This window comes from Armigeres subalbatus, chromosome 1 (genome assembly GCF_024139115.2).
Source record: "Armigeres subalbatus isolate Guangzhou_Male chromosome 1, GZ_Asu_2, whole genome shotgun sequence".
Taxonomy (NCBI): Eukaryota; Metazoa; Arthropoda; class Insecta; order Diptera; family Culicidae; genus Armigeres; species Armigeres subalbatus.
This window is the reverse complement of record NC_085139.1, coordinates 241,754,927-241,773,289: the sequence shown is the minus strand read 5'-3', so window position 1 is coordinate 241,773,289 and position 18,363 is coordinate 241,754,927. Positions and strand designations below refer to the sequence as shown.

At 38.7% G+C, this 18,363-nt stretch overlaps 1 protein-coding gene across 2 annotated transcripts in view; it reads right to left on the bottom strand.

Annotated features, from left to right (window-relative positions):
- LOC134212120 (cytochrome P450 4c3-like) overlaps positions 1-16,926 on the bottom strand; it is a 76,185-nt gene extending 59,259 nt beyond the window's left edge. Inside the window, exon 1 of one of the 2 annotated variants that reach the window (XM_062689689.1) lies at positions 16,807-16,926. The gene's annotated coding sequence lies outside the window, so the exon portion shown is untranslated. Of the gene's footprint in view, positions 1-6,738; positions 6,758-16,806 lie in introns of those variants that run through there. The other variant, XM_062689698.1, reaches the window with a different exon arrangement.
- Positions 16,927-18,363: the final 1,437 nt, after the last annotated feature.

Here is an 18,363-nt window from a genome sequence, read left to right as displayed (position 1 = left end):
GTATTCTGATTGATGTATCATTTGTATATTTTTATTCATGTTTGTATAATAATTAGGTTTTCGGAACATTTTTACCCTTATAGTCATTGAGACATTAGATGTCAGATTACGATTATCATTGCATAAATAAATAAATAAATAAATTAGCGAAGATTACACCCGAAATTTATCCGAACGAACCATCACTGCTACATTCGACTCCTATTCCTATTTCCCGTATACCTTTCAACGTTGCCGATGGTAAAGTGCCTGGAACAAATAATGATGAAATGTTGCGAACGATGGACGACAACGAATTTGCACTGTTTTTAACAAATATCGACGCCACCGAGCGGGATATGATTGACTGCGGTAGATTTGTGTCCAGTAAGATAGATTTGATAAGCTGTTTGATAAGTCTACAAAACCAGTTACTTAAAAACATAAATGGAAGCTTATTGGCTTATACCTTTACTATGCTTATGAGCATGTACAACTGAGTTATGAGTTTCACCAAAATTGGAGTTAATGACGTAGTCGTTTGCACGCTTTTTCCATCAGTTCTGCGATTATGAATAAATTAGCTTAGTTAGTTTGATAAAGTTAATGTTAATACCTTACTCGGAATATTCTTCAACTCGTGACGCAATTCCAGAACCAGACGACGGTATAGGTTGAGTAACAATCTTCTAAGTGTTCGAGAGGGAATCCGGTAGACCGATAGTTTATATATGATGTCATATGTTTGATTTTCACAATCCACAATTTGTAAGTCAGACAGAATGACTAATGGTGTTATCTGATGAACTGAGATTGAATTCAGGGGAGCACGGTGTTGCTTTGGCAATGATTCGTAGTCGATAGCTGAGGTATCTGACCCAACACTTTTTCCAAAAGTGGTGCGAAGTCAGCTCGACTAATAATTGCACCAAGTTTCTCAAATCTCCATTTCTTCGGTACTTCTTTCCATGCCTTCTTCATGGGGGAGAAGAAACTTTCCAGAGGCTGAGTGAAATGCGTAGAGTTCGGATGTAGCGAAAGTAATATAATACCATGATTTTTGCAGAATATATAGAACAGTATCAAATGAAGCGTGGGAAGTGTGACCATCCAGTAACAGCAATATTGGAAATCTTTTATTTTGTATAACGGTCCAAGGGTGGAACACTTTCGAAATATAATCGAAAAGTGAAACAGAGTTCATCCATCCAGATTCGGTCTTCCCAACTCCTTAACCACTTTGTACCACATCGGATGGTAAACGGTATTTGTATGGAAATAATATTAACGGCGGCCCAAGATTTCCATCTGCAGATGCTGTCATAAGTACGGTATAGTTTTTACGTTCACTATTTGCAGATATAAGACGCGCGGCGGCTATAAAGCAAGACCATGCTGAGGGCGGCTGGGTTCGATTCCCGGTGCCGGTCTAGGCAATTTTCGATTTGGAAACTGTTTCGACTTCCCTAGGCGTAAAAGTATCATCGTGTTAGCCATATACGAATCCAGAAATGGTAACTTGGCTTAGAAACCTCGCAGTTAATAACTGTTTTAGTGCTGAGTAAACACTAAGCTGCGAGGTCCCAGTGTGGGGATGCAATGCCAGTAAGAAGAAGAAGAAGAAGAAGAAGAAGAAAAAGAAGAAGAAGAAGAAGAAGAAGAAGAAGAAGAAGAAGAAGAAGAAGATTTGCAGATACAGATTGAACATTTTTCAAACCTTTCGAAGCTAGAACTCACTGCTTCTTAGGAATCAATGGAAATGCATTTTCCTCCATATTTAAAACCCTCTGTGGATCATCCAAGATATAAAAATTATCTTGTTTTTCAAGATATTCCGTTATTCCATTAAACCCCCGTTACGCTGGGCTGACACCTTTGCGTGGTGTGTTATTTAATAGGCTTATGCGCCATTAGGCATAACGGAGCCGAGTTTCTTTGAAATTTTTGTTTACAATTTCATATTAAATAATTACAACACTTTATCACTTTTCCCAGAGCTATTGTCGGAAATACCAATAGACTGGACACTCTGCTCCACGCAAACTTTCTTGTTTAGGTTTGCTATTCGCTTTGATAGCCGCCCTTTGTTTGTCGCTTCGATGAAATCAGATTCTGTCGTTGAGCTTGATGCTGATGCTTTATCGTCATCATCGTCGTCGTTGGTATTGTCTGCATTAGCAAGCGCGCCTTTGCTCGTTGTCGGGAGTCCATTACTCGAATCAGAGGAAGATAGTGCTGTGCGATTGCTTTCAATCGGGGGGAAATCTGCGTCAGAGAATGGTTTTTCGCTTGATGGTGAGGGGGCTGTTTGTGGTGTTGCAGTTTCGATCCTATTCGGTACGGTAATTTCCTTACATTTTTGCTGTAGATGTACTGGTCTAGAACACTGTCTACAAGTTTTCGAGTGATTCGGATGAGTCACCAAGCATACGTCTGTTCTGAATGTGATGAAAGACGTTATAGGCTGTTTGAGCCTCATTTGCAGCACTCGTACACCATTTGGAACGCCGGGGAAGTAGTGCTTCCAACGTACACTTTGGATTGAAATCACATCACCAAACTGTCTAATAAATTCGCCAATAGACGCGTGTGGTGTGGAAGGAGGGAGATCGTGCACCCGGACGGTTACTGCCTCACTATCCACATACACGGGAATCTTGAAACGCTTCTCATTACAAATAAAAACTCGCTTTATGTTATGCGCTTTTTCGTAGCGTTGCGCAGTACCATTGTCCACCATTTCAATAAATACACAATTGCGCGTATTGTGGAGATGAATACTTTTTACGTCTGTGAGATTCAAAATTTATTTCGCTCTCCAGAAATTTATGCACTTTGCCAACGTCAGGCCGTACTGGAAGAACACTAAAGTCCACCACCAATGTATTTACCCGAATACTCATTTTCTACGATATGAAGCACGGTAGCAAAATAACTATACGTCTTATTAGTACGAGCGACGGCTAAAAACTGAACTACGTGGTACTTATGAGGGTGTCGCTGAGTCGGGGGCCTCTCGTTAAGTAAGTACTACATCAACACTTCCTTCCCCTCCCAAGTTACGGTGAAGATGGGCGTGGCCAGGAGTAGTCATCCTCATGCTTTTGTGATTTTTATCATAGATTGAAATCATGGACCAGACCCACCTTGATTTTTGATAGCAATCTGGATAAGGATTTCAAAAGAAAAACATGAGTATCACTAATGTCCAATCTACGAAGTACACCGTAACTATGCTATGCTATATTCCGTTATTCCATTAAACCATTTCCTCACGTAACAACACGACACAGCTCTGGATGACGCTTCATGGAACGGGCAAACAAACCATCCTTGTGAATTTTCAAATAAGTACCATATTTTATTTATTTGTTATAGATGCACAAACCTCGTGATGGTATTCTATTTTTGAAAACAGCTTCTTTTCCAATTCTCTTAGCGATTTACGCCACATGAACGATTGCCTTTTTTTCATCGATGGGATGACCGGCTTTGGCCTAATCAATTATGAAGTTTACGATACGGGTTTCATCTTCTTCCAATAAAGCCTTTTGAGCTCCAAGAAGTTGATGCTTATATCCTTCAATCGGTCTTCGAGAGTACTTTTTGGTATCTTAAAGCGTTTAGCAGCCACATGGAGAGGGACGCCTCCATTTACCATTAAAACAGTTTTCTGGACATTATCTCTAAAATATTTAGTTTCAGCTCGTTCAATGTTCTAAGATCTCCAAATTATCCTGGAGTTTGTATCGAATGGTCTGCCGAATCAACCAAGGCTTTCATGATGTTCCCAGCCACGGTGTCAACCCAATTATGCCCTCCGAGTATTTTTCTTTTACTTGCGCCTCAAATCCAGATATGTGAGATGTAGTGAGATCTCCGAATCGTCCCGGAGTTTGAATCAAATGGTCTGCCGAATCAACCAAGGCTTCCATGATGACCCCAGCCATGGTAATAATCCACTTATGTCCTCCGAGTATTTGTCTTTCGCTTGTGTGTCAAATGGAGGCATATGAGATGTTCTACGATCTCCAAATTGTCCTAGAGTTTGAATCAAATGTTCTACCGAATCAAACAAGGCTTTCACGATGTCCCCAGCCACGGTGTCAACCAAATAGAAATAAAAGACCAAAACTTTCATACTGCAAGGAATTCTTGGATGAATTGGATTGGATTCATTGTTCAACACTTATCAAATTCATTCCTATGGATCACAATAAGCATACACCAGTTTTGGATTTGAGACGTAAGTAAAAGACAAATAATCGGAGGACATCATAGTTGATACCTCGGCTGGGGCCACCATGGAAGCGTTGGTTGATTCATTAGACCATTTGATTAAAATTCCAAGAGAATTTGGAGATCTTACAACACCTCATATGTCTTGTTTTGAGTCGCAAGTGAAAGACAAATCCTCTAAGGACTTAATTGGGTTGATACCACGGCTTGTCCCCATCATGAAGGCTTTGGTTGATTCGGTAGATCATTTGATTTAAACTCCAGGACAATTTGCAAACCTTATAAAATTTCATATGACTGGATTTGCAATTTGGAGATCTTTCAACATCTCATATGCCTGTATTTGAGACGTAAGTGAAAGACTAATACTCAGAAGACAAAATTGGGTTGGCACCGCGGCTGGGGACATCGTGAAGCCTTGGTTGATTCGGTAGACCATTTGATTCAAACTCCAGGACAATTTGCAAACCTTATAAAATTTCATATGACTGGATTTGGAGAGAGCTTACAATACCTCACGTAAGACGCAAGTGAATGTATTTAAAAGTATCCAACGATCAATAAATTAAGTGAAATACTAGAATATTTTTGTAAAAACTCTTTTTACGTCACATTCGGTTTACGCCCCCTTAATAAATGACGTAAAAAGAGAGTTGAAGGTATCTTCATTTTTCTGCTATTTAGGGCAATTTGGACAAATACCGTTCGGCCTAATAGTTGGAATGTGCTTATGAGTACCGAAGATATTTTTTTTGCTTTATTATCGTATAGAACTGAGTAAGCAGTGAGAAGGAAGGAAAAAATAACTAGGAGGAAAGAAGAAGGATGAAAAAAGAAGGAAGATGGATGAAGAAAGAAGGAAGAAAAAAAGGAATAAGAGAGAAGAAGAATGAAAACGGAAGAAGGAAGAAGGGTTAAAAAAGAAGAAAGAATGATGAATAAAGAAGGAATAAGGAAGAAGAAAGGAGGAAGAAGGAATAAGGAAGAAGAAAGAAGGAAGAATGAAGAGGGAAGAAGGAAGAGGGAAGAAGGAAGAGGGAAGAAGAAAGAAGGAAGAAGGAAGAAGGAAGAAGGAAGAAGGAAGAAGGAAGAAGGAAGAAGGAAGAAGGAAGAAGGAAGAAGGAAGAAGGAAGAAGAAAGAAGAAAGAAGGAAAAAGGATGAAGGAAGAAGGAAGAAGGAAGAAGGAAGAAGGAAGAAGGAAGAAGGAAGAAGGAAGAAGGAAGAAGGAAGAAGGAAGAAGGAAGGAAAAAGAAGGAGAAGGAAGAAGGAATAAGGAAAAAGGAAGAAGGAAGAAGGAAGAGGGAAAAAGAAAGAGGGAAGAGGGAAGAGGGAATGAATGAAAAAGGAAAAAAAAGAAGGAAGAAACAAGAATGAAAAAAAAAAGAAATAAGAAGGAAGAAGTAAGATGGTAGAATAAAGAAAGAAGACCGAAGAAGAAAGAAGAAAGAAGAAAGAAGAAAAAAGAAATAAAAAAGAATAAAGAAGAAAGAAGAAAGAAGAAAGAATAAAGAAGAAAAAAGAAAGTATGAAGTAGGAAGAAGGAAGAAACAAGAACGAAGAAGAAGAAAATAAGAACGAAGAAGGATGAAGAAAGAAGAAAACAGAGAGAAGGAAGAAGAAAGAAGAAATAAGAAAGAAGAAAGAAGAAAGAAGAAAAACGAAAGGACGAAAGAAGAAAGTAGAAAGACGAAAGAGGAAAGAAGAAAGAAGAAAGAAGAAAGAAAAAAAGAATAAAGAAGAAAAAATGGAGAAGAAAGGAGAAAAAAAAAGAAGAAACAAGAAAGAAGAAAAAAGAAAGAAGAAAGTATAAAGAATAAAGAAGAAGAAAAGAAAGAATGAAGTAGGAAGAAGGAAGAAACAAGAACGAAGAAGAAGAAAATAAGAACGAAGAAGGATGAAGAAAGAAGAAAACAGAGAGAAGGAAAAAGGGAGAATAAAAAAGAAGGAAGTAAGAACGAAGAAGGATGAAGAAAGAATAAAAAGGAATGGAGGAAGAAGGAAGAAGGAAGGAGGAAGATAGAAGAAGAAAGAAAGAAGTAGGACGGCGAAAGAAGTAGGGACGAGGAATGATGATGGACGATGGAAGAATGAAGAAAAAGAAGGAAGAAGGAAGAAAGAAGCCAGAAGAAAAAAAAAGAAAGAAGAAAGATTAAGGAAGAAAGAAGATAGAAGAAAGGAAAAAGAAGATAGAAAAAATAAGAAGAGTGAATAAAGAAGAAAGAAGCCAGAAGAACGAAGAAGAAGAAAAAAGAAGAAAAAATTAAGAAGTCAGAAGAGAGAAGAGGAAGAAAGAATAGAGAAGAAAGAAGATAGAAAAAAGAAGAAATAATAAGAAAGAAGAAAGAGAAAGATGAAATAATAAAGATGAAAGAAGAAAGCAGTTAGAAGGAAGAAGGAAGGGGAACAAGGGAGAAGGAATAAAGCTGAAGGAAAAGAATGAAGGTAGAATGTAGGAGTAGGAGCGAATAATGATGAAGAAAAAAAAAGGAAGAAGAAGGAACTTACTTCTTAATTCTTACCTGCTACTACTCACTCCTCACTTCTCATTTCTCACTTTTCACTTCTCATTTCACAGTCATCACGCAGTGTCTCTATGGGGAAATATTATTTTTCAAAAATCAGTATCTCTGAAACACCCACCACGCAATCCTCTTTCATATTCTGGGTAAAATAAAATGTTCTATCGAGGGATCTAGAACAATTTTTATTTTTCTCACTCTTTTCGGTACAAACTCCATAGAAATTTCGCATGATAGCCGATTTAAGCTCCCCAAAAATGTATGGAAAATGACCCCCGATAGAACATTTTTAAAATGCACCTACGTGAAAGAGGGAAACCTATACTTTCGTGTAGTGGATATAGGTGGTGTTATAGAGATACTGATTTTTTGAAAATAAGCCTCTTCGGATGGAGACACCTTGTATCACAACTTACTTCTCATTTTTCACTTTTCACTACTCGTAATCTGAGGTAAATATTATTCAACTACATATTCGGCTACATGGCATTCGGCCTAATGGTGTACGGCCAAATGGCTTGACACCTGAACGAACCTGATCCTTTAACCTTGTTGAAGTTCGATAGCAATTGGGATGGAGCAGTATATCAGGTCCGACATCATCTCATTATAGGTGAAATTCAGCCTTTAATCCACAGAAACTAGCTCTTCTTAAGCCTTGGGCGACTTGCATGCACTTTTCTTTCCACTTAGCAAAACCGGACTCACGATTATTTAAACACGCTAGTTACATTAACTCATAATTTATTGACGACGACAACGGTTTTTATCTTGCACACTTACATATATATTTGTACTTAAAAAACTAGACAAGTTAAAATTGTGCGTAGGCTTGCTGCCCAAGTGTTCGCGGTGGCTACTAGAATTCGACTGGTTTTCGAACATCCTTCAGTTTGGAGGTCAAGGTTCGGCATGTGAAGAGCCGAGAAATGCTGAGCGAGGGAGTCACTCTCTATCGTCGATATCAGTCCGATTACCTATCCATCCAGTAGCCGGTGCCTATGTAATATATGCGTGGATGGTTATGATGTTCTACGGATGGCGATTCGTAGAATATTCGTGGACCGGCTGAAGATCGATTGTTGTTGGGCAGATAGTGGTGTATATCATCACTGATCATCACTGATATCATCACTGCAGAAACCTTGCAAAGTTGAATCCAGGGATGTAGTCTGGGTGGGAAGACTTAGTTTGTTGCAAACAACACCTTTTCTGGAGTTCTTAGGATGCCGGAAGGTTTGTGGAATGAAATTCTTCAACTGTTCTTCGATAGGCGTCAATTCTGAAATATTTTTTTCATAATTGATTTTTTCTATCACGTTTCCGAATCTTCACCATATTATTTTCGGTACCGAGTGAGAACAAATAAACTTAGATTTGATTGGTCATAAATATAATCTACAGCAGCTTGCAAGATTTTGAGATCAGTGGGGCGCAGAACATCCCATCTCACATCTCCACAAAATCAGCGGCAATCAATCCCCAGCTTCAAAGCGTAGAAAGTAAAGAATAATCACCCTCATTCTTGTTTACGTTCGTATCGGATACGTTAGAACGTATCAACAGTTCGCATTCTCGTTTCCGTTCGAACCAATTCTAACCATTCGTTTTTTCGAACATCATTCGTTCGACTTATTCCCGTTTTCGTTCGAATTTACATTTTTGACTACTTTCAATTCGATGCTTTGACCTCGCGAATTGATACGAAACGATTCATTACGATTCTGTTTCAACATTTTCATGTCGGTTGAAATGGTTCAAATGGATGTTCCTGGTGACGAAATTTTGTACATCTTAAGTAAATAAAACATGTTTTTCATTTATCATAAAATTTCACTACCTGATTGCAACTTTACAGATACACATTATGACCTCAACAATAAGGGCGTTTTCAGAGTCATTTTGAGTGAATTTGAGTGATGCGTTTGAAATTTTAGAATGATTTTTTTATGAACTTTTGAATGCTGCATAAATGAATTGAAATTTTGAATGCAATGAATTTGTAAAGCTGCATAAATGATTAAACATTAAAATCTTTAGAAATTCCCGAGCGAATTTCTAAAGTAATACTTTAGCGATTTTCTCAGGAATTCCTAGAGTAACTTCTGGAGGAATTCCCGGAAGAACTTCCGACAAAATTCCTTGATAAACTTCCGGGGAAATTCTGTACGACCTTCCGGAAAAATTTCAGAAGAATCTTCCAAATAAGTTTCTGGAGGAACATTAAGAGAAATGGATGGAAGAATTCCTGAAGGAACTTCCGGAAAAAATCCTGGTGGAATTTCCGAAGAAATCCCTCGAGGAATTTCGGGAGAAACTTCCGAAAGAATTCCTAAAAGATCTTCAAAAGGAATTCTTGGAAGAGCTACCGGAGGAATTTCGGTGGTGGAACTTCCGGGAATTCCTCGAAGAACTTCCGGAAGAATTCCCTTACGAAATTCCTGGAGGAACTCCCGGGTGAATTCCTGGAGGCACTTCTGATGGAACTCCTGGAGGATCTACCGATGGAATTCCTGGAGGATTGTACGATGAAATTCCTGAAGAAACTTCCGATGGAATTTCTAGTGTGACTTCCAGAGGAATTGATGGAAAAACTCTTGGACGGATTCCTGGAGGAGTTTCAATGGAAGTTTCTTGAGGAACTTCCGGAGGTATTCTTGGATGATTTTTTGGAAGAATTCCTGGAATTCTTCCGGTAATTCCTCAAGCATTTCCTCTAAGAACTCCTCCAGGAATTCTTTCGGAGTTTCTTCAAAGAATTCCCCCGAGAATTATTTCAGTAATTCCTCCTAAAATTTCTTCAGGAATTCGTCCTTAAGTTTCTCAAGCGATTCGTACTTGAGTTAGTACTGGAATTTATCCTGAAGTTCCTTCAGGAAATCTTACTAGAGTTCCTCCTGGAAGCAAATAGAAATCTTTATTAAGTGATTTATAATTTTTTTAGAACTTTATTAAAGTGATTCTTTAATATAGTTTTAAGTTCATCACTAACTAATGCAGGAAGTTCCTTCAGGAATTTCTCCGGAAGTTTTTCTTTTTTCTTCAGGAATTTCCCACGGAAGTTCCTTTACTAATTCCTCCGGAAGTTCCTTCAATAATGTCTTTAGAAGTTCCTTCAGCATTTCCTCCGGAAGTTGTCAAAAAATTCCTACAAAAGTTCCTCAAGGAATTCCTTTAGTAGTTTCTAAAGGAATTCCTCCAGAAGTTGCTCCGGATGTTCCTTCAGGAATTCTTCCGTATGTTACTTCAGGAACTTCTCAGGATGTTCCTTCAGGAATTGTTCCGGACGTTCCTTAAAAAAATGCTCCGAAGGTGCATTCAGGAATTCATCCGGAAGTTCTTTGAAATATTCCCTCGAAAGCTCTTTCAGAATATCCTTCAGGAATTTCTCCAGAAATTCCTCCGGAAGTTCCTCAAGCAATTCCCCCGGATGTTCCTCAAGGAATTCCTCCGGAAGTTCCTCAAAGAATTCCTCCGAAAGTTTTTCAAGGAATGCCTCCGGAAGTTCCTCAAGAAATTCCTCCAGAAGTTCCTTAAGGAATTGCTCCGAAAGTCTCCTCAGGATTTTTTCCGGAAGTACCCTCCGGAATTCCTTCGGAAGTTCTTCCAAGAATTTTTCGGCAAATTCCTTCACAAGTCCCAACAGAAATTTCTACAGGAATTACCCCAGAAGTTCCTCAAGAAAATCTTCAGGGAATTCCTCCGCAAAGTCTTCCAGGAATTTCTTCGGAAGTTCCTCCATGAATTTCTTCGGAAGTTCCTCAAGGAATTCTTCCGGAAGCTCTTCAAGGAGTTCGTCCTGAAGTTCCTTCCGGATTTCCTCCGAAAGTTCTTTAAAAAACTCCCCCAAATATCCCTCCAGGAATTCCTGCGAAAGTTCTTTAAAATTATCCTGAAAGCTCTTTCTCCAAGAAATTCTTCCGGAAGTTCCATAAGAAATTTCTCCGGAAGTTCCTTAAAGAATTCCTCCGGAAGTTCATCAAGAAATTCCCCCGGAAGTTCCTCCATTAATTTCCCTGGAAGTTGCTATAGGAATTCATCCAGGGATTTCACCGCAAGTTACTCCAGGAAATTTCTCTACGAGTTCCTCCAGTAATTCTTCTTAGAGTTTCAGCAAGACATTATAGAGAATTGCGTCTGGAGTTCATCCGAGAACTTTTCTTGAAGTTGATCAGGGATTTTCTATGGGAATTTTTGGAAGTCTTTAAAAAAATCCTTGGGAATTCAACTGGAGTTTCCCCTGGGTTTTCCACAGAAATTTCTACTGGAGTTCCTACTAATGTTTCTCCAGGAATTTCTACTGGAGTTTTCTTAGGAATGTCTACTTGCGTTTCTCCAGGAATCGCTATTGGAGTTCCACCAGGCTTTTCTCATGGAGTTCCTCCAAAAGTTTCTTCAGAGGTTCCTCCAGGAGTTTCTTTTGTGGTTCCTCCTGGAGTTCCTTCAAATTTCTCCAGGAATTCCATCAGAAGTTCCACCACAAATTTCTCTAGGAGTTCCTGTAGGAGCTTTACCAGAAATTTCTCCTCGAGTTTCTGCAAGAATTTCAACTGGAGTTTCTCCTAGGGTTTCCTCAGGAATTTCTTCTGGAGTTTCTCCAGGAATTCCTACTGGAGTTCCTCCAATAATTCCTTATGAAATTTCTCCCGAAGTTCATCCAGAATATTCTCCTAGAGTTTCTTCAGGAATTTCTACTGGAATTCCTCCTAGAGTTTAACCAAGCTTTCCTCCAGATGTTCCTCCAAGAGTTCCACCAGAAGTTTCTCCAGGGGTTCCCCCAGAAGCTCCTCCAGGAGTTCTTCCAGAAATTCCTCATGGAGTTGCTCCCGAAATTCCTGCTGTAGTTCCTCCAATAATGCCTCTTGGAGTTTCTCCAATAATTCTTCCAGAAGTTCCTCCAGAATTCTTCCAGAAAATACTCCTGAAGTTTCGCAGATATTTCTCATGAAGTTACTGTAGGAGTTCCTCGAGAATTTCAGCTGAAGTTTTTTCCAGAAATTTCTACTGGAGCTTCTCTTGGGGTTTCTCTAGGAATTCCTACTGGAGTTTGTCCAGGAATTTCTACTAGTGTTCCTCCAGGAATTCCTAGTGGGGATCCTCCAGCAATTCTTTATGAAGTTTCTCCAGGAATTCCTTCTGAAGTGTTCCAGGAATTCCTCTCAAAACTCCTTTAGAAATTTATCCTTGAGTTCCTGTAGAAGTTCCTCCAAGAATTTCTGCTGGAGTTTCTTCAGGAATTGCTCCTGGAGTCGTCTAGAAATTTCTTTTGAAGTTTCTTCCTGGAGAATTTCTGACGGAACCTCAGGAGAAATTCCTGAAGGAACTCCAGAAGGAATTCTTGGGGGAATCCAACGAAAAAAAAATTTGAGGAAGTTTAAAAAAATGAAATATCAGAAAACTAAAAAAAAAAATCACAAGGAAATTCATAATAAATTTCAAGTTAGAAGCATAATGCAGAAGAATTTCGCGGTTTTCCGTAGATGTTTGAAGAATTTCCCATGAAAATTTTTATAAGAATTGTCTATGGAAATTAAGATGATTTCTCTAGACATTAATTTTCGTTATAATTCTGAAGAATTTTCTGTGGAAATTTAGAAGAATTCCATTGGATATTTGCCAAGGAATTGTTAAAGAACAATTTTATGAGGAAATTTTGAACAATTTGCTGGGAAAACTAAGAGAATTTGAAAGAATTTACAGAGGAAATCTTGAAGACTTTTCGCTGAACTTCCAAGAACTTCTGAGGAATTTCTTCAAGAAATTCTGTAAAATATCGCGAGAGTATTTCGAATGTTTTTCCGATGAAGAATCCGAATGGCTTACACAACCTCACTTGATCAGTACAGTTGCTGATGAAGAATGTGTACAGCCTCCAGACATTCTAAATACTCACGCTCCTCTAATGTGGACGTGTACTATACAAATGTGGAAGTATTGGCTTGAGAAAATGGATTGCGAGTGATTTGACTATGCGTCCAATTTGGAAATCTCGAGCTCGTTCAGTAGCCGCTAGGTTGCGAAGGCCGACGGAGGTCCTTCGTAGCTTAGTTGGTTAAAGCACCAGTCTAGCGTACTGTAGGGTAATGGGTTCGAGTCCCATCGAAGGGAAAGTGGTTACCTCCAATACATTTTCCAAATTAATATCTTCCACACAACGTACATATTCACATATGAGTTTTCATAACATTGTAAATTAACGTCAAAGTCGGGTGATTTAATCCCCGGAAATAGGCAATTAACTTTGATTGAACTGATTTATTTGTAATCAGCTCGGAAATCGTCTTTAGAAATTCTTTGTTCCACACAGAACTAACATGCAAATCAAACGAAACGAATCCCAGCGACGGACAGCAATAAAACGGGAATACCGTTTTCGACGTCATTCGAATCGGTATGTTCGTTCGAATGTCAGATACGGACGTAAACAAAAATAAGGCTGAATACAAAAGGTAGCATGATTTTTAAAAACATCGTTTGTTCAAAAAAAGAAGTAATGAAAGAGAATCTCTCATTTGGATACTAGACGTTTTCAAATTTTATGCTAAAAATTACCTTTACCTTAATCAAATGGCACATAACATAAGTGGATCTTAGAACAAAATCCAATCCAAAAGTTGACCCCCTTTTGATGAGTCAAAACTGTTATAATTGGGAACGGGAACATCGTTCTGTCATTTTCAAGTGTAAACAAATAGCATATGATCAGAAAATTATAACACTTTTTTCCAAGACTACAAAGAGCCAGATCTGTAGCCAAAGTATAATGATATTTATTTTTCTATCATCAATTTTTTACATTATTTTTAAAAATGACGGATTGCATCCAAAAGAAGGTCTCTCCTATGCTGTTACTAATTTGATTTATTTGTAGGGTAAACCTCTATTTTCAGGCGATTTTTGATGAATTGTTCGTGTTTTATCCATTTTAACTTATTTATCATACGAAAATAAAATTCCTCTAAAATTGATTATATTTTCGAGTCAGCATGGTAAAAATCTAGATTTTATTCAACATGTGTTGAAAAGTATATTCCTTAGAACTGTTCTACATTGGGAACGAATCTTTATATACGCAGTCTTCGGTTTTTTCGAAAGGATGGCGAGGGATACACCAATGTTTGTCTACGATGCGCAACAATCACAAAATAGTTATAGGGTAAAGTGCCCAATAGTGGACCCCCAACCAATAGTGGACCCTCCAGCCATTTTTGCATTATTACAGCACAACGTAAATATTTTGCTATGAAATTACATCGGGAGAACCTACCTTACAGTTCTATGATTTGATTAAATGCATTGGAAATGCTATGGTAAGTAAAATAAGATGATTTTTAACAATTCTATAAAAAATAAGCACGAGAGTGTCCATTATAGGAATATTTTGAGGGATCCATAATAGTGAAGAAGAACGTCCCGAAACGGAACATAAAAATCAAATGAAGTGTCGACTATGGGGAAGCAATTTCTTATTATAGATCCCCAGGGGATCTACTATAGGGCGAATCCAGTCAGACTTTAAAATGTTAATTTCAACGAATAACGTCTATTTGCGTGTTTCATGTATGTATCGTGAAGAGGAGAGAGGCAGAGCTTGATATTAGATATCACGCAGAATTAATATTTTAAAAATTTGCACTCCTTATGCCAGGAAAAGCAAAATTTCGCTACTAGGGGGTCCACTATTGGGCATTTTACCCTAAATTATCAATCGTACGAAAGCAAACTCGTTTATCATAATTAGGCTTTCTGCGAGCGTGTACGCACACGCACATTTCACTCACACTTTTACTCAGTTTGTTTGCAACCACGAACCGTGCGTTCGTGTTGGTGAGAAATGTCGGCAAGACCCTAATGCAGGAGAGCATCGCAACTGTGAGGTGATTCCAATTTGGACATCATATTAAATGAAAATGTGATGATTCAACATTGAAATCAAGATAATCTTTATCATGCCATGAGGCACGTAATTTGAATAAGTTATTGTACGATGTACGATATTAATGTCATCTCTTTTCTTGGCATTCTTTTCATTATTAGAACATTGGTTTTGGGTTGATAGTATTCCGAATACTCTCTACCAAAAGTAGAGCAATTTCAACGACATGTAGAAAGGAAACAGAAAACACCAAAACTGTGCATTGAACATTTAACTGAGGCTAAATCCAGGTGAGGCATCACCTTTTTAAAAATCGATATTTCTTCAAAATAATCCGATAAATAAAACTCTACTTGTTGTTATTGATAATTTAAGTAAACATAGTGTAGAAGACTTTTGAAAGACAAAAAGTCGGTTACATACACAGAAAAAATAAAGAACCTAAAAAAAAAGTTTAAAGAACTCAACTTTGAGTACGAAGTTCAAATTTTTAACTCAATATTAGGTAGTTTTCTCACTCCCTCTCATGAATGATATCATAAACAAAGAGAGCTGCATCGACCCAACGTATGCTGTTCCGTGGAAGAAGCCAAATTTGAGTTGTTTTCACCATAGTCTCGAGTGAGTGAAAATAACATAAATTTGAGTTGGTGAAACTTCATAGTGGGTGAAAATTCAACACGGGAGTAAAGGCAAAGTACTCACCGGATTTTTTCGTATTTTACTTATTTTTGGCTTCTTCCACGCAAGGGCGGATTTGAGTGAAAGGAACCGTAAAGTGAGTTGTTTCGCGGTTCCGTGTACGTGTTAGAAAAAACTAAAATTCGGGTGCGATTCCACACCACTGGGAGAGACGGCACTCATGGGAAATGTTTGAGAAATGCGGATAATAAATATGCTCATAGCAATGAATGAGCATTTGATACGGTTTTCGAATAAAAACATAATATTTCAACCAAACACCAAACAAATTCATTGTTAAGAGCCCGTGCGTGGCATACGAATGGATTTTGTTCGAGTTTGTCGAATCAATATCAATAATTAAATCAGTTACATACCCTAAACTCCTTTATTTTCTACTTTAATATTGTTTACCCCAATCTCCAATTAATTATAAAAAAACAATTTCAGCTCCTAAACACCCAACGCCACTAGGAAAAATCTTTTGCATAATTCCAACGCGAATCGTATTCAGATATACAATATAAGTCGCGTGACCCCTTGTTAGATCAAATACTGTTATACTATCTTCTGACGTTTCGATGTTCCGTATAACAAATAAAAAGTGTTATAAGGGTACAACTTTTGCTACCCGAGTTACACATATGTTATGTGCAAATGGTTGAATCACATTCTATCCATTTTTTCTAAAAACCCTACGATATGCCGGTGATGCATCCAACAAACTTTCAACTGATGTTACTACCAGATAGATCGCAATTCATTCTTCCAGTTTTCAGATTTGAAATTGGTTGACCAAAATAGTTTGAATTGAGAGCACAAACCAAGTAACATTTTTAGTTTTATAACGCTCTTGAAGACCATTATTTACTCTACAAGAGTACCATAAAACCATTATAAAACCAAAATGTTACTGGGGAATGGCCATTCCAAAAATTAGGCCAGAATCAATAACCCCCATCTGAAAGAAATTCTAGATTTGAAAGAATGCATAAAAGTAACATCTGAATCTGTGGTACCAGACCTAAAATATGAACTACAAGAAAATTCGATTTGAAATAATTATGCAGGTCGACACTAGGATTGTACGAATACCAAGGATAGTAATTGAACTTTTATTGCTCGTAACACATATTTCCATATCAGATACTTTAAAGACGATTAACCAAACAATGTTTTCAATGTTTATGCTATCATGTTTCGTTCAGCTTTGACTTTTACTGTTGCTTCAAGGTTTGTCACAGAAATAAAAAGCCTATTTGCTCAACATTGGCACGATTTTCCAAACAAAAACAAACATACGCAAGAGACCGTTAATTACGTTTCGCATAGATTTTAAAATAGAATTGCAACTGTCTTGTAGTGAGTAGTTCCCCATGCAACCTGTCTCGTGTGCGTTACGTTGATTGATGACGATGTCTCAACGGAAGCAGTTGATTAACTAGCTTTTATCTATCGGTTTTCATTTTACGATTCGCTTCGAAGTTTTTCTTTGTGAATGGTGACCTTACCTGCGAATGAGCGATCCACCGCCAGTCGTTTCAGTTATCGCCGGTTCGGTTTTCGAAAACTTCATTGCTTGCACCTTCGAATGACACATTTCCTTGTTCTCTTAACCTCGAGTTCTCGGATACTGCCAATTAATCAACGTACGCAACATCACTTACAGCTGCCACCAATGCACAATCACCAGCAATTATCATCTGGCTACTCACTTCGCACCATCGAGGTAGCAATTTTAATTTTATTCAAAATTATTGGCACAACATTAGTACCGACAGTACAAATGGTTTGCAAAACAGAATCTTGAAAATTTATTGTTGCATACCGTGGTGGTTCCTCCCTTGACCGGGTCTCGTCCTTTTCCGTTGGTGCGTATCCTTTTTCGTTGGAAGCAGGCAAACACCCTGAGCCGGAACACGAACAGTCCCCTCATGTCCCAACAAAGGGCTGCTGCATGTGCAAATGTCAAACGACATTCGATCTATCTGTTCCGAACCGACCCGACCCTGCGGCCTGCGCCAGCGCGCACCGTTCTGGGAGGTGTAAACCTCTCTGTAAAATATTCCCAATCTGCTAATCTGTTCTATTGAGATGGAATGACATTAATGGGCGAATTTAGGCTACCTTCAGAACATAAAATAGGAATACGCACCACTGCGACGCAGCGAGAGATGCAGAGAGGGGTTCCTCGTTTGCATTCGATAAAGGACCGAATGCAAACGATGATAATTTGCCTAAAGTCAATTTGTAGTCCCTCTGATGCTCTTCTGCTCGCCCGCAAACATTATTCGACGCCACTAATCTTAACAAATGTGGGGTAATTATAATTGCTTTCGCTGTGCGTTGTTGCTGGTCGGAAAAAGGGGTCAGCATTCATTCGGTGAGTCAAGTTTTAAACCATATTGTAGCGATGGATGTAATTTGTCTCCCGGACACAGAACCAGAAAACCGCCCATTGACAGCTGGTTGCATTTTAAATTGTATCAACCGGCAGCACTCTCCGCTGGGCCATCAATCCCACCAGCAATCAGAAACAGCTGATGAAAGCTCGAGCAACCGCAGTGTGAATTTATGGATTTTGAATAACAAATTGTAGTGACGGTGTAGTGTTGGACATTGCCTTTTTTTTTTTTTTTTTTTTACAAGGGAGAGTGCATTTACACACTAACCCAGTACACGTGCATTGTAGTTGCCAAACTACCACACGGAAGTGTACTGGAGTGTCGGACTCGACCGTACCGGTAATACCGACTAAACTCCCTTGGCTCCACCATCGTTTCCCCAGGAACTACCTCGCAGTACTACTTCTGGGGGACGGCAGTACTAAGCGTACTCGCTCATTATCGCTCACACAGGCACTCGTCCCACGCGAGACTGACTTGGGTGCTCGCACACCATTCACTCCATTTGAGTCTTACTTGGATGCTCTCCCGGACGCTCCGCTGCCATGCCTCGAGGTGTCAATAGCGGTAACTGCCTGGGCCTACAGATATTGCGCTACGACACTCCTGCCTCAGCACGAGCAGATCAATCACACCACTGCCGAAGCAGACCACACGCTACCC